The 16,868-nt window shown below is 39.3% G+C and overlaps 1 protein-coding gene across 1 annotated transcript in view; it reads right to left on the minus strand.

Annotated features, from left to right (window-relative positions):
• Positions 1-16,868, minus strand: part of DOK6 (docking protein 6) — a 525,123-nt gene that overhangs the window by 219,116 nt on the left and 289,139 nt on the right. The gene's annotated exons all lie outside the window — the stretch shown is intronic.

Here is a 16,868-nt window from a genome sequence, read left to right on the forward strand (position 1 = left end):
TGGAACATAAGAATCAGTATCTTGCAGAAGTTTCAAGATGGCTGCGGCTCCAAGGCAGCACCTTTCTTGGCTGGGTGAAGACAGGAAGTGGAAGTGATGTGACTACATGTTTCAGGGCAGAAAGGAGGGCCTCTTTATCAAACCATAGGAAACTAAGGTTTGATAAAGGGGCCCTCCTTTCTGCTTGGAAACATGTAAAATTTATAGCCACTAACAGGGTTGTTTTCTTTTTAGACTGTATCTTCCAGTTATAAGCTGCCATGAATGACCACTATACATTATATTTTCTGACTTGAGCTAACAACAAGCCACATTCATTAAAAAGACCTTAGAGGGAGGCTTGTTGTCTAAAACTAGCAATTACAGTAGAATAAATGAAAACTGATATTTCCAAACTCAGCAGATGACAACGCTGAAAAGACCATCTGTTGGGTCAAAGTCACATGACCAACACTCCTCCAATCATGCAGCTCTCTATTCTGTAATGAGAAGTACATGGGGCAATAAAGGCCCTATCTCATGGCTTGCATTTTATAAATAGGTCATAAAATGCAGGCTGCGGTGTGTACTTGCACTGCAGAGTATATTGGGGAGTCGTTTGTGATATCCACTCTCCCTATGATTACCCACTTAGATTATGCTAAATGCTGTCATGCATTAGTTAACTCCAAAGTATGGAATTATGAGTAAGCTCTGCTTTCGTAAATATACATGTAAATTGAAGTAAAACATACTATGAATATGGTCACATATATATCTTTTTAACTTGATACAGCTTTTTAAAGGAACAAAAGCTTTTCAAGAGATGCTAATTTGTAACAGATTATAATGCAGACTATTAGAGACATGCTTACAAATGTGTTTCAGAAGTTGTACAGCATAGAGAAACACAAAAACTGCCAAGAGCAATGCTGATGTTTGCTGTAGGAATTTTTATTCCCAGGTTTAATAAAAAGACATTATGTTTTAACAAGGCCCATTAAGTAATTAGCTCAGAGGGATACAAACATATGGATTACCATACGATAAGCGGTAGTATAGGAAATTCATTTAAGCTTGAATAAAAAATAACACATACACTAAGCAATAAATGCCACAGCCTTTGCAAGTGACATTCAAATGACTCTTACTCTACAATGTATTAGGAGGATGAACCAAAGGAAATAGTTTATTTTTCCACTATGTAGGTTAATTGACTGCGACATTTCTCACAACTACCAAGCTGGCCTGCGGAAGAATGGCAAACAAATGAAAGATATTTGTCAGATGTACTGCCTGCAGCAAGGCTTGCACTTTCAGCTTCAAATAACCCTGGCATCTGTGTATCTTCTATTGAGAAAATTAATATATCAACCTTGGGTCACATAAAAGGAGAGCATTTCCTAAGTATTGCTTCTCAGTATTTATTCCAAAGTCAGCAATCTTCATGGTTCAATAACTACCACGGGTAATGTGTTCTCATCCATACTGAATGGATTCTAGGTAGACAAAGCAGTTTAAAATGACATGTTTAATTACAGTATTTCTGTAGAAGAAAAGGAAAGGGAAGATGAGGATTTCTTTGTTTTTTTTATTATTTGTTTGTTTTAATGGCCTATGTGACACATTGGAATGAATATACTTTGATATAATGCAAGCATCCTTCAAAGAGCAACATCTGTCAGAGTACAGACTTGAAATGTGTGTAGGAGAAATGGTTACATGACTGGACTGTAAAAATTAAGTCTCAGCAGGCATAAAATAGTTGTACATTATGGCCCAGATTCACAGAGAGCGGGCGCACATTACGCCGCCGTAGCGCAAGTAATATACGCTATGCCAACGCAACGCAGAGAGGCAAGCATGGAATTCACAAAGCACTTGCTCCCAAAACTGCGCTGGGTTTCCTAGGCGTAAGCCGGCGTAGGTGGAAGTGGGCATGAGCCATGCAAATGAGGCGTGACCCCATGCAAATGATGGGCCGAGTGCCAGACAGATACTTTTAATGAACGGCGCATGCGCCGTCCCGTGGACGCATCCCAGTGCGCATGCTCACAAACACGTCAGAACAACTGCCTAAGATACGCCGGATCACAGCCTACGGCGTGAACGTAACCTACGCCTATTCATATTCACGTCCAATGTAATCTACGTAAAATATGCCGGTTTGTGTTCCCTGGTGCAGCCCTTTGCATAGATGCTGCTGAGTTACTTTATTGGGCATAACTTTACGCATATTTGAATACAAAATCAATGGAAGTGCCAAATGCGTCCAGCATAAATATGCGCCCACTCTACGCCGGTGTAGGCAAGTTACGTCGGTGGGGTGAAGCCTGTTTTTAGACGTATCTTAGTTTGTGGGTCCGTCGCATAGATACGACGGCGCATATTTGCACTTACGCGGCGTATCTGGAGATACGTTGTCGCAAGTGCTTTGTGAATCCGGGCCTATGTCTGTATTTTCCTAAATTTAACCTGAGATCAGGCATACACCAGTTTGTCAACTGCCCTTTTAAAATCAGACATATTTCGCTTACAGATGCTTATAATACAATAGACATAAAGGTATACATTTTACAGCAAAATCATATGGTGGTGCAATTTTTGCTCAATATTCAATATGAAAAGCTAACTTATGTTTGCCATGCAGGTTTGAACACGTGCTTTCTTTCCCAACCACTAATAGAAACCTTTCCATCACTCTCCAACTGCTCTTTTTTACTGCTGGGAGCATATATATATATATATATATATATATATATATATATATATATATATATATATATATATATATATATATATATATATATATATATATATATATATAGCAAAGATGTGTATCGCCACTTAGTAAAATTGGGAAAACTTAAAAAAGTCTATCAACAAAGTGACGCTAAACGTCTTTGCTTATTATATGTTAATTTGGGTTTGTTAAACTGCTTTTATTTGAGAGCAGATGCACAATATTATTTTATTTTTCAGAGCACTGATTTATATATATATTGTCAACAGATTTGTCAGAAAACCATTACTTTCCTTTCAGAATCAACATTTTCTATGGGACAATACTACAACACACTGTACCCCCACAAATAGGATTGATTGCAACCAAATTTTGTTAATTTGCACACCCAAAAAAGTATTTTATAAAAAATGAATTCAAGAATATGCCCCAATGATAGTCTTAGGAGCAAAGCTAAATTTTAGACAACAAAATCCTAATTAACAAGAATTCAACTACAGGTGAGTCTAATTATTCATTAACCCTTTCACTGCCAGCTCCGTACGCCATACGGACCTAAAAAGTGCCCGCAGGTGGCCAAGTTTGTTTGCCATATGGACCTCATTTCTCACTTCTCCTATAAGCTTATGGTCACTTCAATGACCATAAGCTTAAATCAGAATTGTTCAGCAGACTCTGCTGAACAATTCTATAACTCTGATCATCGGATTAAAACCTGGTGATCAGAGTTATTAACCTTTAATGTGACCGCCCCCACACCCATGCTGCCCCTTCCCTGCTGCCCCCTTCCCTGCCCCATGCTTCTCCACCTCCCGCCGCTCCCTTCAACCTAAAACTGCCCCCACTCTCCTTTCCTATAAACTTCCCCCTCAGCACTAATTACCCACCCTCCACCCGATCTGACCACCCCACAAACCTGATCCGCGCAGCTACCTTAATTAGCCAGCATCCCTCCTCTTCCAATCCCACCAGCTTCTCCCTGCGCTGATCTCCGGCGATCTGTCAGGCTGGGGAGCACAGCAGGTGGGGGTGAAGTTGGGGCTTGGGTGGGCTTGGCATACATGCTCCTATATCCACTGACAGCTGATACATAGTAAACCCCAAGTGTTACTATGTATCAGACTGTCAATTTATAAATGAATGGGAAATCTCTATACAGATTTCTCATTCATTCAAGTAAAGTGCTGCATGGAAAAGGGACTTCTTCAGTCCCTTTCTCTGTCTCTTTCTGCTATCTCACCAAAGACTCCCCCCCCCCCAATTAATTTTTTTTAAATAACTGTAAAAAAAAACACTCCTGGCCAACCTGATCAATCCTGATTAGCCAGGAGGAGAAGCTGGAAGACAATAGCAAATATTAATATGCTATTGTCACAAGTGGGTGGGTTCGGGGTGCAGTAAACTGTGCCCCGAGCCCAACCTTTTTCAAGTCAATTAGAACCTTAAGCTATAATCATGTGGCTTGGAAAAAAACTCACACAAATGTATGAGTCTTGCACCTTGCAGGGGGATGGCAGCCCAGCTCCTGATAAGACCCCTTTTACATGGTGCAGACTCTGTCAAGCAGATCCGTCCAGGGTCCCTGATCCCTGCTGAGCCGACGGATTACAGGTCTGCGTCTGTTCCTCTGATGCAGAGCCAACACAGACACAGCCTGCTGTTCTCTATCAGGTGGTCAGATGGAAAGGGACCACCTGTTCATTTCCATCCGATACCATCCAATCCGATCTGCTAGATGGATGGGGAATGTAATCCCCATCTGTCTGCTTTTAGTGAACTGCCCAATGGCCTGGACAGGTCGGACACTTTTGACACATTTTTGGGACCACTGACAATTACAGAGCGATCAGTGCTATAAATATGCACTGATAACTATGTAAATGTGACTGGCAGGGAAGGGGTTAACACTAGGGGCGATCAAGGGGTTAACTGTGTTCCCTATTGTGTGTTCTAACTGTGGGGGGATGGGGGTTGACTATAGGAGATGACAGATCATGTTTTCTAACTTGGTAGAAAGACATGATCTGTCCTTCTCTCCTCAGACAGCATGGGGATATGTGTGTTTACACACATAAACCCCTGTGCTCCCACTCGTGCACTTGATTGTGTGTGGCCAGCGGCAATCACGCCCACCGGCCACGTGCATCAGGTTCCCTGCCATGCAGGGGGCACGTGTGCCCTCTGGTGGCTCTCCTGGGTGAAGCCATATATACTGATTTCACCCAGGAGAGCCATTCTGCCGCAGTATATCTGCGTGTGCTGGTCGGGAATTGGTTAAAAAGAGTAAACACAGTTGATTGTTGATATTAAATGGCCTCAGCCAAACACCAACCATGAGTCAAAGAAACCTGTTTGTGTAATCATTCGTATTCTCTGAAAAATGACTAAGAAATCATAAATTCTGCCAGGGTATTTAAACTTTTGAGCACAACTGTATATATACACACACATTGTGTACACCTACAGTAAAACAGTATGCATCATACCAAAGTACATGTTAATCATGCAATAATGATTTAACATGTATGTAAAAACATGAACTGAGCACCAACAAACCAAGTAAAGGGGCGCTTAGGAGTTAGATGCAAATATTCATCGATGCCTCCCCGGTAGGAGGGTCAAAGAGTAAAGAGCATTTTTCACAAACATGAACACTTGTAATGAGCTTTACATTGTTTTATGCCAACAGAGCTAGTAGTGGATCATTTATACTTGGAGATCTGTAAACTAGCCAATAAATGTTTCCTGCAGTAAGTTTTAGAAATGTTTGACTTTTTGCCATACTGGTGATAATAGTTATGGTTTCATTAGTACATGGATCTTATAATGTGATTTTGTTTTAATCTACAACTTCACCAACTTTAAAGTAATTTTGTGAGCCTTAAAAACTGATCAGTCCATTTACCAATAGCATATCATGTCCATAAATTGCTTCAAAATCATTAGTCACTAGAATATCTTTTATATATGATCTTAATAAGAGTATAACTATGAATTTTAGTAACCTAAACATGTGAAAAATTGAGCCCTGTTTCCATAAAACCAATTTAATATTTAGTGTTTCTTAAGTTATCTAGTTTTGCTTGGCAGGCTTCTGGCATTGGTAAACATGCACCTGAATTGCCAGTATCATTTTGTTTGTTGATGAATTTAGCATATGTGATAGGCTATATAGATAAATTGAAACATCAAATAGCCATATCCATAGTCTAATAAATAAAAATTCAATCTCAGCAGTGGTATTGGGATGAGTGGAAATAACGGAGTCAATTGATAGTGTACTTTTGTTCTACAAGCTTCATGTCAGAAATTGCAACAATGCCTTCTTTCAGGACAGGCTTTGAAAGGTGAATTACATAAACAAAATATTCTAAATGTTGCAATTTCTTTATTGTGCCAAAAACACTAAGTGCTTTTGTACTCAACAGAGCTTGTACAGTGATTGTTACTGTAAATGTCTGCAATAAAGTAATCGGCAGAAGGTTAATGTGACATTTCACAAGAATTGTTTATTCAGCTGAAGTTGACTAAATACTGATAGATTGACTTGTAAACCTATTATGATGCTAATTGAAAGATTTAGTACTTGTATGTCCATTTTACGCTTTCAGTTGTTAGATATATTTTATTGTATATTCCATTTACAGTAATTGACATTGTTTTCTATTAGTTTGGCTTTTTACAAGAAGACAGCTGATTATTGAAGGAATAAGGAAGAGAGTATAGCCTTTATTATCGCATAGCTCCCAACTGTCCCGGATTTTGAGGGACTATCCCCAATTTCCTCTGTCTCTCTTACCTTCTCATTTGTCCCTCATTTTAGTCTGATCTATATAGTTGTATTTAAAATGCACTATTTATCTTTCAAAAAGTGTTTCCCAGGGCTAAACCTTTCATCCAGATTCTAAATGACTGCATTTGTAAATTTCAAAAAGAATGTAAGATGATGAAACTCTCTAAGGAGTGTCAACAAATTAAAACAGCGCTATCAAATAACTGTGCATATTTGACTATATAAAATACATTACTACAACCCATATGTAATGATATACAGTGATAATAAACAAAATATATCCAGTTTAAGAAATAAACACTAAACTGTGACTGTAATAATAAACACCCGTGATTGACTTAAACGTGAAGTGAACGCACTGAAAGTGCAAGAGACAGTCTTTAAAAATAATTTAGAACGTGGCCAAACAAAGCAAAGTTCATGTGTATAAGGATCCTGCGATCTTCAAATTTTTTCAAAAACTTCCACCACACCCGACAGTGCTCAGTGACTCCTCCCCCATCAAATGGACACTCACCGGATAGGTATGCCTCACACTCTCGTGTTTTGGCACAAAAAACCTTATCAGATGTAGTTGTTCCCGTCAATAAAGATGTAATCCAAATATGACATCCACTCAGTTCCACATATATGTCAGAGAGAGACAAAAGAAGTGCAAATAGTGTGATACCATCAAAGGTTTAATAGCACACCAAAATAAAACTTCAAACAGTGCACTCACAAACAAAATCTTGTAAAACAGCAGAATATCACATCAAGAAACTCCTTCAAACGTCAAAATGGTGAGAAGCGGTCACGGCGGACCCCCGATCAGCGAGAAAAAGTGAAACCAATTCTCCTACTCACGGTGCCATGGACTTCTGTCAGATGCAGCTGCACATCCACTTAAATAAAAAACTTCAAACGCACTCTGCATCCAAAAACGCAGCACTCACTAGTAAAATTAGACTGTATGGCAATACCCCGACATGTTTCGTTATAAAAACTTATTCATGGGACTAACCACACAGTCATAAATGGTTACCTTATATCTGATGTAGTCAGATCAATCAGCCTATCAGTCCTGGGCGTTTTCCCACTTCCTCCAAAACTGTGGGCGGAAGTAAACGATAATCCCAAACTACTGTGGGCTGACAGCATCATTCACCACCACTGGCTGGTGTATAAATCAATCAGCCAGTGCGATAGGCGTGGCGCCAGTCCCCAGATTCCAATAGGTGAGAGAGTATGTTAATCACATCCCCCAACAGCAGCAGTCTGAGCCAATCACGTGCTGCACAGCGCATCCCGCTCCGCCTACAACGATGGGCGGGCCTAGAACGCTTATGCAGCCAAAGCTAGGAGGAAGTCAGCGCCTCCTCCATTGGCTGGCTGTCTTACCCAGCAGCCACAGCGGTAAGCCGACCTGATAGGTCGAGCAGACGCTGCTCATGATAGGCTCGTCTGCTCGACCTATCAGGTCGGCTTACCGCTGTGGCTGCTGGGTAAGACAGCCAGCCAATGGAGGAGGCGCTGACTTCCTCCTAGCTTTGGCTGCATAAGCGTTCTAGGCCCGCCCATCGTTGTAGGCGGAGCGGGATGCGCTGTGCAGCACGTGATTGGCTCAGACTGCTGCTGTTGGGGGATGTGATTAACATACTCTCTCACCTATTGGAATCTGGGGACTGGCGCCACGCCTATCGCACTGGCTGATTGATTTATACACCAGCCAGTGGTGGTGGATGATGCTGTCAGCCCACAGCAGTTTGGGATTATCGTTTACTTCCGCCCACAGTTTTGGAGGAAGTGGGAAAACGCCCAGGACTGATAGGCTGATTGATCTGACTACATCAGATATAAGGTAACCATTTATGACTGTATGGTTAGTCCCATGAATAAGTTTTTATAACGAAACATGTCGGGGTATTGCCATACAGTCTAATTTTACTAGTGAGTGCTGCGTTTTTGGATGCAGAGTGCGTTTGAAGTTTTTTATTTAAGTGGATGTGCAGCTGCATCTGACAGAAGTCCATGGCACCGTGAGTAGGAGAATTGGTTTCACTTTTTCTCGCTGATCGGGGGTCCGCCGTGACCGCTTCTCACCATTTTGACGTTTGAAGGAGTTTCTTGATGTGATATTCTGCTGTTTTACAAGATTTTGTTTGTGAGTGCACTGTTTGAAGTTTTATTTTGGTGTGCTATTAAACCTTTAATGGTATCACACTATTTGCACTTCTTTTGTCTCTCTCTGACATATATGTGGAACTGAGTGGATGTCATATTTGGATTACATCTTTATTGACGGGAACAACTACATCTGATAAGGTTTTTTGTGCCAAAACACGAGAGTGTGAGGCATACCTATCCGGTGAGTGTCCATTTGATGGGGGAGGAGTCACTGAGCACTGTCGGGTGTGGTGGAAGTTTTTGAAAAAATTTGAAGATCGCAGGATCCTTATACACATGAACTTTGCTTTGTTTGGCCACGTTCTAAATTATTTTTAAAGACTGTCTCTTGCACTTTCAGTGCGTTCACTTCACGTTTAAGTCAATCACGGGTGTTTATTATTACAGTCACAGTTTAGTGTTTATTTCTTAAACTGGATATATTTTGTTTATTATCACTGTATATCATTACATATGGGTTGTAGTAATGTATTTTATATAGTCAAATATGCACAGTTATTTGATAGCGCTGTTTTAATTTGTTGACACTCCTTAGAGAGTTTCATCATCTTACATTCTTTTTGTTCACTTATTATCTTCTAAACAGCAGCTAGGCATCATCCACTCCTCCATAGGCGCAACGGTGGGCGACTTTTTAGGGCGCATTCTATAGATCACCCATTGTTACTATCATGTAAATTTCAAAAGCCAGTATAAAGAAATAGCCAGTGCAGTACAGTGTCATCATATTGTGGTGTGGCGGTGATCAGGAATACTGACCATTGACAATTGGTTTACATTTTTTTAACTTTTTTTTCTTTTTTTAACATGTATATTTTCCTTTCTTTTTTTTTTCTTTTTTACATATTTTTATCAGAGTACTGTAGTTCACCATAGTGAAACTGTACTACCCTGGGGATGGTGATCAGGGATTTATTTATTATTCTTTTTCATAATGTGATTGCTGTTATAGTGATGACAACTGTAAGGCCCCGTACACACGACCGGATCTATCCGCTGGGATTGATCCGCCGATCAGTTCCAGCAGATAGATCCAGTCGTGTGTACGGCCTAGCGGACATTTCCCAGTGGATAAAAATCCAGCCGTCGGATTCCCAGTGGATAATAATTTCTTAGCATGCTAAGAAATCTATCCGCTGGAATCCAGTCCAGCGGACTGATCCGGTCGTCTGTACAGACTCACCGGATCAGTCCGTCTGCTCCCATCCCTCGAATGCGTAGTAATGATTCGACGCATGCGTGGAAGTATTTACCTTCCAAGGTCGCGCACGTCGCCGCGTCATCATCGCGGCGACGGCGCGGCCACGTCATCGTGGATGTATTTCACGGGGATTTCGATCTGATGGTGTGTACAGCCATCAGATCTAAATCCGCCAGAGGATTTATCCGCTGGAAACGGTCCGGCGGACCGTTTCCAGCGGATATCCTCTTGTCTGTACGAGGCCTCACAGCAATCTTTTGAACTGTCATGAATGGGTTCCTATTTATGATGGCTTTCTTTCTGTTGTGACTATCTACAGCTAATTACATGATACAGGGTGCTGTGATTTGCCCAGGTACCATATGATAGCTGTGTCCCAATTGAACCATCCTTACAAGTACCAGGTACCTTAATCTGCTGGATCCTGTGGTACTGTGGGCGGTCTCAAAAAGGTTAATGCAAAAAAAAAATGAAAATAACACCAATCCTTCAAATGACATGCTACATTCGGTCTATTACTTCTTTATATCACTAACTAAAACTTATATTTTGGTTTTAGATATGGAATGGTGGAAAACCCTGTCAGTTTTTTTTATTTTTGTGTCTGAAGAGATTTCCCCTCCCTTTCTTTCCCAAAGGCACAGCAGGAAATAAGCAGAAATCTCTCAAGATAGTTGTCATTGGAATATATGTCCCCATTGTAACAGTTCTCTTCCTCTCCCATTCCAAAGAAAAACATAACATTTTGAACTTATTTCCACATTCTTTCTGTCTCTGTGTCACTTTGATAATGGCCAGATGGACTGATAGGGTTAATCTCCAAGGAAAGGAAATATACAGAGATAAAAACTAGTACTCTATACTGTCTATCCAAGACTTATCAAGCCATGTTTCCTAAAGATGCATTTTAATACCTATACTGAGACCAAATTATTGTTTCCATAAACTGAAGGTAAAAAAAAAAAGGACTGATGTCAACTATATATATAGTAAGTAAGTCATGATGTATTAGATATAACTCAAGACAACCATCAAATAAATGCAGTCAGCAATTTTTTTGTGATTTTATAATTGCATTTCTAGTACATGTTGGTAACCACAGAAACCTGTTTTAACACAGCTCCTTGGTTAAATTAAATCACTTTAGTCTGTGAGTATGCAAATATTTATTAAAGGTTTACATTTTTGAGACAAGAAATTGACAAAATAAACTTTTACTCATAGGCCATCAGTTGCACTCATGCAGGTGGGATTCCTTGCCTTTTGTGGATTTAACATTACATACAAACAGAACAACTGGATTATCTTAAGAAATAAAATCTGATAAATATCCTAGTGCCTCCTTGTTGCCTGAGTGTAATTCATATGAGTGTTACAATAACCAATGTTGTGTATACATTTTGAAAATCTTCTTGCATGACCACATGTTTCTGCTTTTTGCTTTTGCATGCTGTGTTCTACTTTTTTTTTCTGTATCATTGTATCCTAAGATAAACAATCACTGTGGCTTTGACTTTCATAAGTTTGTATAAAAAGATTTTTCTAATTCCCTTGCTATTACAGTATTTTTCTGCCTTCTGTTTATAAGCCTTCTTGGTGTCAAAATCAATTTTTTTCCTCTTCATTTATCCTTGTTTAAAACTTCCAATCTCCTTTTTAGTGTAACTAAAAAAGTTGAACATAGTTGGTATCACCATGTAAAGAAGGCTAATGTCATAGCTTTCTGAAATCCCAATTTGTAACTATAACTCCATATTATGCTTCAGTAATATGAGAACTGTAACTGCTTAATGACTAAGACTGTATTTTTTCCATAATCATTTATATGCCTTGCCATTGGTATGCAGAGGACTGTCAGTATTGCTACACCGATGAGTGTAAATTACATTAGTACTCAACAAGAGAAACGCCCACAAATCAGGCTTTTGGAAGGGAAAAAGCAAACAGGCTGGAATGGAACAAAGAATGATGGCATTACATGCAGTACCCGAGTTACAAACACCCGAGTTACGAACGACTCCTACTTACGCACGGCCTCAAATGCCAGCCACTTGTGCTCCATGCTGGTCCTGAATACTTCCGAGCACCTCCGGACACATCCCACACTGCAGTGCTACATGTACTACATGGCCAGAAGAGCCCAGATAACATAACAAGCTCCCAGAACATTCCCCATCCATGCACAGGTGGATGTTACACTTACAAATGCAGTTTTGCGACTTACGAACAACTTTGACTTATGAACAAACCTACAGTCCTTATTGTGTTCGTAACTCGGTGACTGCTTGTATCTCCACAATCATTCAGCTTAGAACAGTTATTTCTAAATGAAATCATAGACTAGTATTTAATCTTTCAAAGTAATTGAGGTTTCTTCTTTAAATTGAGACTTTAACAAAACATTTAAAAAGAGTAACCAGGTAGTATTTGTATTGCAGGAGAGCTTTACCATGGCTCTCCTGCAGTTAAAGTGGTTGTAAAGGCAGAAGGTTTCTTATCTTACTGCATGGAATGCAAAGGGAAGAAGACTTTGTGGGCACACAATGAGAGGGAAAATCAAGATAAAAAGTATAAATGTTATTACAACATAGTTAAAAAACATATAAACAACATACAAACAACACCCTGTATGGACACAGTTACCCAATAATGCAGTTATAAGCATGCCCCAGAACGAAGTCAATTGTGACGAAACGGCATAGGGTAGCGGCGTGCTGACGTCATCACTGCATACAGTGTTCCGGAGTGAACAGGCTGTGTTAGCCGGCCAGCTACATATTTTCACATGCAAATTTTTATCTACTTATTGTAAGTGCGATTTTAAATATTTTTTACATTAAATTGTTTTACTGGATTACGCTATGTCAGCCTTCTTTCCTTCCTCACCTTGGCTATAATCACTATTGATCATCTGTGAGCGGTGGGAGATTTATTGGATACCGGATTAAGGATATCCTGCTACATAGACCCCTAGGCTGGGTAGAAAGACACACGCCAACAGAAGATCTCTGGTTGGAATCTTTGCTTTCGGTAAGAGGCAGTTTGTTTGGAAGGTGGAGGATTTTTTATTTTTGGAGCTTAACCGATAGGGTTTTGTTACACATATTAATTACACATATTCATTTATTATTTGTCAGTCCCACAAGACAATCATAGGACACATTCACGGTCACACCCTGGAGACTGTCTTGCTGGGAGCTCTGGGTCCTTGGATGTCACCTTGCATGGGCCATGCATACAGTACTTGCAACCACAGCTCCTGTTAAAGATGCCCCTTTCAAAGGGGGTTTCGAGACATTTGTGTTGCACTTTCTATATTTCTATGAAATCTGATTGGTTGTGTTGAACTTACATTAGATACTCATTACTCTAACTATTGAGAGCACTAGTACTTTTTTTAAACTTCTGGTACATTAAAACAGAATTGTGTACCTTAAAATACACTCATCCATTTCTGGTATCAGTACATCCAGAATGAGTATTAGGTGCAAATTTGTAGATAATAGTGAGCTTCAATAAACTGAACTTGACAAGGAGAAATATGTATGTATTCTAATCAATAGAAGAGGAAATATACCTGCTATTTGTCATTCATAAGTAAATTATGATTGAAATAGTCTATATGAATTTATGCACACATTATGAGAAACTACACATCCAGTTCAAACCTTTTATTTTCCAATTTAATCAAATAGCAATGTATGCAAACCTTGTGCTACAGCGAGGGATTCTAAATGATGACATGGAAACAATAACTTATTGGCTGATTTGCTTACCCAGCATTTTTATCAGTTGTGGAATTATTGGCCTAAATTGACTAAGATTAAATGACTGCTTGAACAACATATTAAAACCATTTGATTACATGCTATAACAAATTGTGTACCACTGCTACTGTATGTTTTTGCTAAACATGCATATCAAGGTAAGGCCATTATACTGCAATACAATAGTAATACAATAATACCTTTTAAAAAAACAACACCAGACAACTTGTAAAATAATCTGGCAGCCATCCCAGAAGCATTCTCCATTTGAAAAGGGCCAACAGTCAATTCTGTTTAACCTTAAATCTAGTTTTTAATTTAGATCTATGCAGCCTGATTTTTCAAGTTTTTTTTGCAGTATTTCTGTGTTGGTCTTTATCCCCTTGTCCCCTTGTCACGTGACTTTGTTATGTACAATTTCCTTCTCACGCTCACACACAAATGGGTAGTTTTTGTAAACAGGGAAACAATTTTTTCATGCTCAGACATATGGCTCTTTCAGAAGAAGAAAAAAAGTTCAGAAGATTAAGGACAAAAACATTGAGCTAGATTCCCTCAAAGCAAAACAGTATCTTTATGAAAAAAGATGAAAGATGGGGATGCAAAAAGTATGAAAAAGTGATTTTAGACCAGCTCTTCACTGACCAGTTCATCACAGACCAGCCCTCCACTGTACAGGGTTAACACTGAATAATCATCAGGCTAGACAACTCTCCTATCCATCTCTATTGCCCCACAGCAAAGCTGCATTCTGTAGCAGAGAAACCAATTATATATTACATACACAAAATTATCGTGGAGCACAACTCAAAGATCAGTGTTCCAATGCAATTAGAGATAGGAAACTGTTTAACCTTAGATATTTCTTATTAATTTGAAAACTTAAACATCTTCAACCTATCTTGATATCTACATGTCTTATACAATTGGACTCAATATTACTTATTATTAATTAAAATCTATATTGTCATATTTCATGGAACGTTTCTTGTAAGCTGTTAAAATCAAACTTTGTACTTGGTACAGTTTAACACAGTTCCATAATTCAATATATTCTTTGACATCCTATGTCTTTTAAATTCGCATTTTGAGGAGCCTTTCACATTTTTTTTTATGCTAAAGTAGCAACTGTGCTTTACATTTCAGCAGGAGCCCACTTAAAAAAAAAGGATCCACTTACTACTAAAGCAGCTGCCAAACTGGCAGTTTTAATGTATGTGATAACTTGACAATATTAAAAGATGCTGAAACATAACTTTTTGGCAAGGGACTGTCATACATAAACTTGCATATTTCTAAATTTCAGCAAGACTGTTAAGTGGTGCTATATGAAATGTGCCAGCCATGTGTTTTACCTTTAGAATGTATGCCAAAGGCAGGTTAGTAGTGAGTAACAATGCCCAGTAAAACCCCTACTTGTACTGATCCCAGAAGCCTTATGTATGTAGGATTGTAAGATGTCTATTTAAATGCTTATGTTGAACTTGGCATCTTTTAAATAAAGAACAGCATAAATGGGGAGATTCTGAGTGCTCATATTTCCTGGGCTCCCTTGGGGGTATCATGATATCCTGAGTTTTAAAGCAAGACAGTGCATGACAATGCTAAGTGAAAAGCATTTATTAGCTATTGTGCACAGTTACACGTGTATACACATTTTACGTGCAGTTATGATAAAACATGTAAAACATTCCATATCAAGATTCATCAGCAGTTCTGTATAGCTTGTCTATAACATGTTAGTGCAGACTAAACATGCTATCAGGATATGTGCATAGAATTGATCCTGCATTTGATCATTCCAGCATAGCTTGCTGGAATACAGTGTAAATCTACTATTGGCTGCAATACTTGTAGGCAGTCGCGTATTTAGGCACATATGGCAAGTGTCATGGGTGCCATATGAAGTGGCTGCACCGCTCGTGAGTGGTTGACAGTCTAATGGCAGCACAGGAGGAGTGGGAGTGAATGTTGTCCCCGGGGCCGTGTTTCTACCTGCAAATAGTTTTCCCCAGACAGGGGCGAACTGATCACTTAATTACTTCCCGAGGTCCTAGGGTCAGAGCGTGGCTCCATGTACTCCCCTCCTCCGGCTCCTCCCCTTCTGCCACACTCTGTGGATCTCCTGCAATGTGCAGAGAATGGCGGCTGAGCAGCTCCCTGATCCACTGTCCACTCTGGGTGGTCTCTGTAATGGAGGAACCTGCCAGAGGTGTTTTGGGGTGTAATCTTAAGTATGCCCATACTGTGTGGTAGAAATATCCTATTAATTTACAACTTGTAGTAAACAAATACATTTTAATTGTCTTTCCACCTTTTGCAAAAGCTTGTGGCAAATCTTCAAAAGACTCAACATGCCTCCTAAAAATACCTTGTGGTATTTACTCTCCAAAATGTGGTAAGTTTTTGGGTGCTTCCAACTGTACTGGCACTCCAAACTCATGATAGGTATGCCCCATGATTACCGAAGGTGCTCCTCGGATTTTGGGCCCAACCTATGCTGTTAGGCTGCAATAAAGTCCCACATATGGTGTATCCCCACACTCAGGAGGAGTAGCAAAATGTGTTTGGGGTGTAATTCTAAGTATGACCATGTGGTGTGAGAGAAATATTGTATTAATTGTCTGCTGTATGTAAAAATGCATTTTCATTTTCTTTCTTCATTTTCCATAAACTTGTGCTCTTCAAAAGACACTAATTAAATACATTGTAGGAACTAGTTTGCAAATGGCATATTTTTTTGTGTGTTTCTCCTGTCCTGGCACTTCAATGTCTCAAGAAATGTGATGGGTAGTTAGGAAATTTACAAAATCTATGCTCCTTGAAAGCATGATGGTGCTCCCTGGATTTTGGCTGTCTTTATTCATCTCAGCAGTGAAAACGCATCACACATGTGGTATTTCCAAAGGCTATATTCACACGAAAATTGACAGCTGTCAGAGTTCTTTACCTCCCTGTTGTGCTTGCCTAGTCAGCAACAGTTAATAGACAAGCTGTGCCACACTACAGATAGTAAAGGGGGTAAAGGGTTATTTTAGTCACCTGTATTTCAGCCCAAAAAGAAAAAAATGGTAGAATAATTTTTGGGAAAAAATGGTAGAATAATTTTTGGGAAAAAATACAGACTTCCAAATTAAAAATAGGTTTATTTGTATAAGTGCAAAAGGAACATTGAGGGGTAAAAAATATGAAGTGAATATGTGGTTTGCCTTTTTAGGG

The sequence above is a fragment of the Rana temporaria genome, chromosome 5 (assembly GCF_905171775.1).
Source record: "Rana temporaria chromosome 5, aRanTem1.1, whole genome shotgun sequence".
Lineage (NCBI taxonomy): Eukaryota > Metazoa > Chordata > Amphibia > Anura > Ranidae > Rana > Rana temporaria.